The sequence below is a fragment of the Phasianus colchicus genome, chromosome 4 (assembly GCF_987193195.1).
Source record: "Phasianus colchicus chromosome 4, bPhaCol1.hap1.1, whole genome shotgun sequence".
Classification (NCBI taxonomy): Eukaryota; Metazoa; Chordata; class Aves; order Galliformes; family Phasianidae; genus Phasianus; species Phasianus colchicus.
The window spans coordinates 14,600,650-14,607,780 of record NC_143439.1 but is presented as its reverse complement, the minus strand read 5'-3'; the positions used below and the strand labels follow the sequence as shown (position 1 = coordinate 14,607,780).

Below are 7,131 nucleotides of genomic sequence, written 5' to 3'. Positions count from 1 at the left end.
AGACTATTCTGAGTTCTTTTCAGTATGTCAACACTCCATCTCAGCAGATGATAAAGTCTTGAAATTTAAGCATTATGATTGATTTTTAAAGGAAACAGACTAAGAAATTAGCACTAATGAATAAATGAGGGAATGTGTGTTGTAGGAACATCAAGCACAAGGCTTCCAGGAAGGAGGCTGCAATTAGATACTGTCAGAATAAAAAGAAATCTAGTATGATCTGTGTGCTGAAGGCTTACAAGAGTTTGGTGGGTAAACTATGGCAGCAAATGGAACTCCTCCAGCTGGCTGGAGAAGTTTTGTATTAGACCTTAAGTGGATCAGGATTTTGTATATAGTTAGGTAAACAAGTGGGGACTCTGCTAGACTCTGGTAGAACCAGAAATTTACTTGCTGTTTTTTTCACTTCTTATGAAATCTCTGAAGATAGGCAACAAAAAACACTAAAAGGATTAAAATATTTACATATGTGAAAAATCTGAAATATCTAGATGCATGAAGTTTAAAAAGGACAAGGCTTAAGAGATACAGTCTACTCAGTAAATTCCTTCCAGGAACAAATATATCTTCCTATAGTTTCTCTGGAAATAATTTCCCTTCAAGTTATTTAAACACACTGCAGATATAAGGGAAATAATGTGGCATGCACTGTAATGCATGCCACTGCCTTTTTTTTTTTTTTTTTTCAGAAAATTTCTCCCCTTATTTATCGTAATCTATTTCTCAGTTGGGTTTTTTGTTTTTTTTTTTTTTTTCCTTTGTGTGTGTGTGTGTGTGTTGTGTTTTGTTTTTTTTTTTTCTTTTTTTTTTTTTTTCAACTCAGAATGTTGCAATCTAGTTTGACCTGAGAGATGTATTTGCAAGTTACAAGGATTAATTTCTTTAAACTCTGGGTTCCAGTATTCATGCGGTACAGAAGGAAAAGAAGAATTTAGAGACAGAAAAATTGAACTGGAGAATAACAATGAATCTTTTCTCATTCTTGTATCTGGCCTTAGTAAAGAGTAAGGCTGAAGTCTTGGTCCCTGTGAAGAGCATGACAGAAGTCCCATTGAATTTAGTAGTGTCTATTTAGATTATTGAATTTTTCATTAACATTTATCATTTTCCCCCTCAGCGGTTCAACAATGGCAAAATAGTCTGGGTAATTCATTGCACATACAAAATATGCATATAGAGCTCTTGGGAGAACAAGCTCTTGCATAACATAAAAGCCACATAATTCATTTATATAATGCAATAAGGATGGGCAGCATATGTGCATATATACATAGTCACATACACCCTAATGTGTATGTAAACCAAAAGGATGTTCATGAGGAAGAAAGAGCCTAGAGCTAGAAATTTAACATCTTATATGTAGATTCATTATTTACATGGCATATGTATATATCTGAAAGGTTCAGTATATTTATTCATCATAAAATATGCCTTTTTTCCCCTCTATTTATTTTCCTTCATATTTTGGTTAAGACAGTGGGTTGTCTAAATAACTGAAAGTTATATTGAACACAAATAAAAATTACATTCATCTGTTCATCTCAGCAACACGTCTATTTATGTCTACCTATACATATACAGGTACATACAAATATACATATGAAATACATGCACAGACTGAAGAATTTAGCCATCTATACATTTTGTGATTGTTTTGTATTATCTTCATTAATTCACATGGAAAGAGGCACTACATTATACGTTAGTGAAGTTTCAATCTATCAGTCTATCAGCAAAAATGTGTTTACGTTTTTTGGGGGTGGGAGGAATAACCAGCTAAACTAGCTAGAGCTCTTTGGAAAGCCAGTAGATCCCACTTTCAAAGTGGAAGTCCATTGTATTTTTCCCTACTTTGTTTTCTCTCAAGTGAGCATGAAGTTGTGAATACACTCAAATGTTCTATTATGCCTGCAAAGCCTTCTGTCTGTTCAGTCTACATAGGTATAAAAATATCCACCTAATTGCAAAACCAAATATATTTTCTTTGACTTTGATTTTATTGACTGCAGTCAATGAATTCCTGATATTGACAGTCAAATCTCTGTTGATGACATAGTTAAGTTTCATAACAAAATTATAGCAAATCTAAGAGGAATAAAAAAAAAATAAAAATAGTTCCTTCTGTTTCTTTTATTACATTCATAATATCGAGCGAAACAAGTGTTTTAACATTTATTAATTATAACTCAGTCATACATAGGAAAGGCCTTAGACGTTCTTTAGAATAACAATTGAAAATTACTGTCAAATGTCTGTCACTGATTTAACCTTGATGCAAGTTCCACAAATAGCAGATGTTTAAATTTCTGTGGCCATGAGCAGTTGCTAGGGACTTTTATAGATATTATGAATCATTCTGAGCAATTCTCAGATTTTCAAAGCTATTTGTTAAGCAATTTGTTAATTTCTGTCTGGCACATTTTTCCTTAGGAAAAGTCACGTTGGCCCATGGGAGCAAGCTATTCCATTTGTACTTGCCTTGATTCTTCAGCAGCTTTTGACCAACATGCTGAATTCTTCATGAATTTTCTCTCTTGCAAAGATAAAGCAAGCCACAAATAGTTTTCTTAGAAATAAGCAGTGGAAAGCTGCCTTAGGACCCACCTGTGGGCATGTTTTAGAGCTTCCATGTTTCAGGAAAGTCTGACTCAGTCAAGGAGGGTACTAGTGAGTAGTGTATCATAGCGTCATGGTTTTATGATGTTTGGTTATCAGTATTCCACATCATTACATCATGTAGTGCACTGGCAGTTAGAGTTAATGCTTCAGTTCCAGGTACCTGTCCCAGAAGAGAACTACGTAACCTAGAGGACTTTGCATTCAGAGAGGAGATAAAACACCTGGCAACATCACAAGACCTCGCTCTCTTCCCTTCTGCTCACCCTCACTGCACATCTCACTTCAGCATTGGAGTTAAGACCTTCGTTTTTTCATTATATTTGATTTATTATCTTCATTTCTAATTATATTGTAGTATATTGTTGTATGGGAACTGTCATGGCCTGAATCACTGATTGATCACCTGAGGTGAGGACCAAGTCAGCCCTGGGAGTACAGGTGAAGGCAATTCAGCTGTGTGACCGGAAGGGGTGGAACCCTGCTGCACCTCTCCTATACCCCATTTAAGGGCTGAATGCCCTGATGCCACTGGTCTCTTGGTCTCTTTCTGGAGATCCCTCCTTTTGGGGTTTTCTGCTGTGAGCCTAGAACATGGGTGAGTTTTGTTTTTGATTGTCTCTTTCTATCATGATAATCTTTTTAACTATATGCCTGTAAATTATCATCCTTACCACGCTGCTCTTTAAGTATACATTTGTTAATTGTACAATTGTATTATAGTGTGTTATCTTGCATTCCAATATCTTATTTAGCAGAATAGTTTGTTTCTCCTCAGATTGTTGCCACTGTTTTGTTTTTGGGCCCACCTCTCTGCTCTTTTCCCTGTTTCCCTTTTTCAGGGTGCAGCCCTATTGGTCCCTCTGCCCTGCTAGTTGTGAAACCGAGCTGAACCAGCTCGTAAACAGATGATGCAGAGACATCAGCATGAGACGTTAAGGATTATGAGGCTTCAGTAGGAGGTTAAGAACAAGAATACTTCTAATGCTCACATTAACTCTTCCAGTATTGACTCAAATATCTTCGCATCATGATGTACAATAGAAATTTGATGATAATGACTCTTGATCTAGTCTACTCTGCTTGAGGTATGTGTCTTAGAAACTATCCCCAGTATCTGGGCACTATTGTCTTTGGCTAGGGCTTGGGCAGTGAATGGTTGAATAAGGAGATTTAGTCCATTTTCCATATATATATGTTTTTCCAACTAATATTAGCTGGGCATGTGTACTCCAGACCTATTTTCAGACTGGACTGTAATACTTGGTCCTTCAGAGAAATATGGAAACGTGTCCTCAGTAGTGTGTTAAGAAAAGGTAGCCATATTCATAATTCAAACTTGAATAAAACTGCCTACAGAAGCTGAAACAAATTTTAAATCATATTTCTTAGCTCTGCTTTAATTCTGTCTTCCAATGAAACATGTCCCAGCAGCCCTAGATGAAGTAAAAGGTATTACTGCAAGATCAAATGATACAGACAAACACACCCTTATTTTTTCTTATCGTTAAGAACACAAGGTTACTCCCAGCCCCTTCTGGTTCTCCTGTTTCATCATCTTCCTCTCTTTCTTGCAAGAAATTAAAGCCTGTTTTCTTAATCCTTCACAGTGTTGAGCAGAGGTAAAGTAGAAAAGTATTACAGAAGAAAACAGCGAAGTTATTTTTTAATGTAGAATGCTGCTTCCACAAAAGTATCATCAAATTTATATGTTTCTACCAATAGTAAATTCCCTAGCACATATTTTGTTTTAGTTTTCATTGTATATTTTCTCATTCATAGATTTTAGCACTTCCCTAGATCTCAACAGTCATTTCCAGCACTGATGTCATGACTTTTCTTTTTTCTTTAATTTACAATATTGAATACAAAACATTTTTGCTGTTTCTGAACAGATGAGCTGGAAAATCAGTAGACATACCCTAAGCTCATATATGAGTCCCTGTTTTGTAGAACAGAGGACAACTGAGAAAGGTATAGACTGACTGACTTAACATAGAGGTTAAATGAAGTTAATCACAAATTTTTTAAACAAGCATGTGGAGGAAGAATTTTGTATATGTATTTAAAGGAAGTGAAGAACTTTGGTATTTCCATGAAGAAAAGAGAATGCAGGTGGATATACAGATGTCAATTTGTACATGGTAATTCTTTGGTTTCTCAGCCTGAAAGTGAGAAATAGCCCTCTCAGTAAGAATTATTTTGAAGGATTGTCCATAGTAAATACATCAGATTATTATTGAGGAAAGCTTCAGTTTTGTAAATGTTTTTTTTTTTTTTTTTTTTTTTTTAAACCAGAAAATAGATTAGTGGCCTCATTCATGAGGCTTTAGAATAAGAGGAATGTTTTAGGCACATTCATCTTATTCCTTTTTGAATGTAAATAGGTTTTTGTGTAAGTAATGTGGACTGTGGAGGGTCTGTTCTGATATTTCTTTACTGCATTAAATTTGACAAAAGGAGCATTGTTTTTGCACAATATTGGCATGAATGAAATGGCCCAAGTGTGCTGTAGGAAACTTACTGCAAAAAAAAACAAAACAAAACAAAAAAAACAAGTACCAGAGACTGTGGAATGGCAATCAAGGAGGCAGCAGAGATGAAGGTCAAATAACACCATCTCAGAATCACTGTGATGCTGTCTGCACAAGAAGCAGTGGCTGTTTGCCTATGTTCTCATGAACTTCTCTATTGGTTTTCTTCCAGAAGAAAAGTGATTGTGGAAGTTAATCACGCTTTTTTTTTTTTTTTTTTTTTTTTTTTTTTCTTTCCTCTGTATGTTTCCTTATCACTTTCCTCCACCACCTGATTGCTGCCTCTCATCCAGTGTGTGACATGGACATGGAGAAATAGCTGCCTTTCAATCTCACCTGGAGTCTGTGATGTTAATTCAATATGAAGATGCTGGCAGCGCTGGATTGGCTGCCTGGCAGAACTGAGCATAGCAACCCTCACAGTGTGCCTTCCCTCACCCAGCTGCAGCACCTCACAGCCCTCAAGCAGACTACTGGTTTTGGAGGAGTCCTTGTGCTGCCCTTTAATATCACCTTAAAATAAAGTTGTTGTTAGATTGCTAATCTTTAATCTTAATTCTGTATAGGATTTATACAGATGCATGATGTTAGTCTCTTCTCTTCTACCTAGAAGCGTGGATGCCAAGAATGCTTCAGAGTATAGAATTTAGTGTGGCTGCCATATTCAATCAGGAAGGTCTGAAGGGAGTGAACAGGCATGTGTGGATTGATTGCTCCTTAAGTTTTTTCAAGTAGCGTACACTGATAACTATTACTTAATCAGCAGTTAGTTAGAAAGTAATTATTAAGACTGACGTTCTTCAGTAGTATTCCTTCTTTAGTGACACTCTCTACTGAGCCCTGCAAGTGACACCACTGAAGCCAGTGCAGAGACTATATGTATGTAACTGTTCTGTTGAAAGATCAAAACTTATTTTGGAAAATAAATGGCCCGAATAAGCATTACACTCTTGAATTCCACTACCAAAAGTGAAACGCACCAGAATGCTGTTTATATTTCCTATATCTTCCTTTTCTTCTAAAAGGAAATTCTGTAGCAGCAGGTGACAGTTCTAGATGAAATTCTTGCTAAAAAGCATTATATTCCATCCTGAAATATGTCTTCATAGCTATTTAGAACTGTGAGGCTATATGAAAAGTAATCCTAGGGTGAACTTCAGTTGAATCCAACAAAGCTTTCTATAATATCTCCTCTTTCCCCAAAAGCAAGGACCTTACAAAGGTTGTACAATGCCTGATAAATAAAGTCTGTAAGGAACCATCAGTAGAATTCATTTATTTTGGAAGTTTGAAAAGGTATGAACAGTGCCATATTTTATTTATTGATTGCTAGCATTACTTCTAAGCAAATAACACAGCATGCATTGTAATTATATGTTTATATTTCTCTTCACAGAAAAGGTCAGTAGAGGTTTCAGGTTTGGGGATTAGCAAATCTGCCAATTGAGTTAAGCCAGCAGCTCCTGCCCTCTCTTTGTATCAGTGATAGTTTTGGGGTTCCTGCCCTCACTGGCTGTGTTTCCTGTCTTACTCTTTCACAGTTCGAGAAGCAGTGACTGTTCACAGCTCTACCAGTCTAAAGGTAGATGTCTGCTTTGGTAGGAAATGATATTCCTGAGAACATATGCCCTGTTACACTTCTTTTGTAGTTTAATGAACAGATCTTTCATTGTAAATGACAATGCCATTTTTGCATAGATTCTGCAAAGGTTTTATGTAGATCTGTATTGGATAAATGGAAAACACTCTCTGCACTCATTAAAAGCAGTACTGAGTATCTTTTCCTCTGGTGGAAAAAGAACAAAAAGGTAACATTATGAAAAAGAAGATGTCATGAAGAAAATGATATATAGGATACTTGATTGAATGTGTTATAGTAAATACTGATTACTCACAATGTACCATGGTGGATTTATGAGAAAGGAAAATAGTTGTATATGCAAAACTCCAAGTCAGCACAAAACTTTCTCTAAGATGATTG

The 7,131-nt window shown here is 36.0% G+C and overlaps 1 long non-coding RNA gene across 2 annotated transcripts; it reads left to right on the top strand.

The window, feature by feature from the left end:
• The first annotated feature begins 3,134 nt into the window (after positions 1 to 3,134).
• LOC116226159 (uncharacterized) lies at positions 3,135 to 6,890 on the top strand. Of its 2 annotated transcripts, none has more exons than XR_016466362.1 (3): positions 3,135 to 3,214; positions 3,459 to 3,704; positions 5,444 to 6,890. It is a non-coding gene; the product is annotated as an uncharacterized LOC116226159 (long non-coding RNA). The 2 variants fall into 2 exon arrangements; XR_016466363.1 differs by having other exon boundaries at positions 3,150 to 3,214; positions 3,623 to 3,704.
• The last annotated feature ends 241 nt before the right edge of the window (positions 6,891 to 7,131 follow it).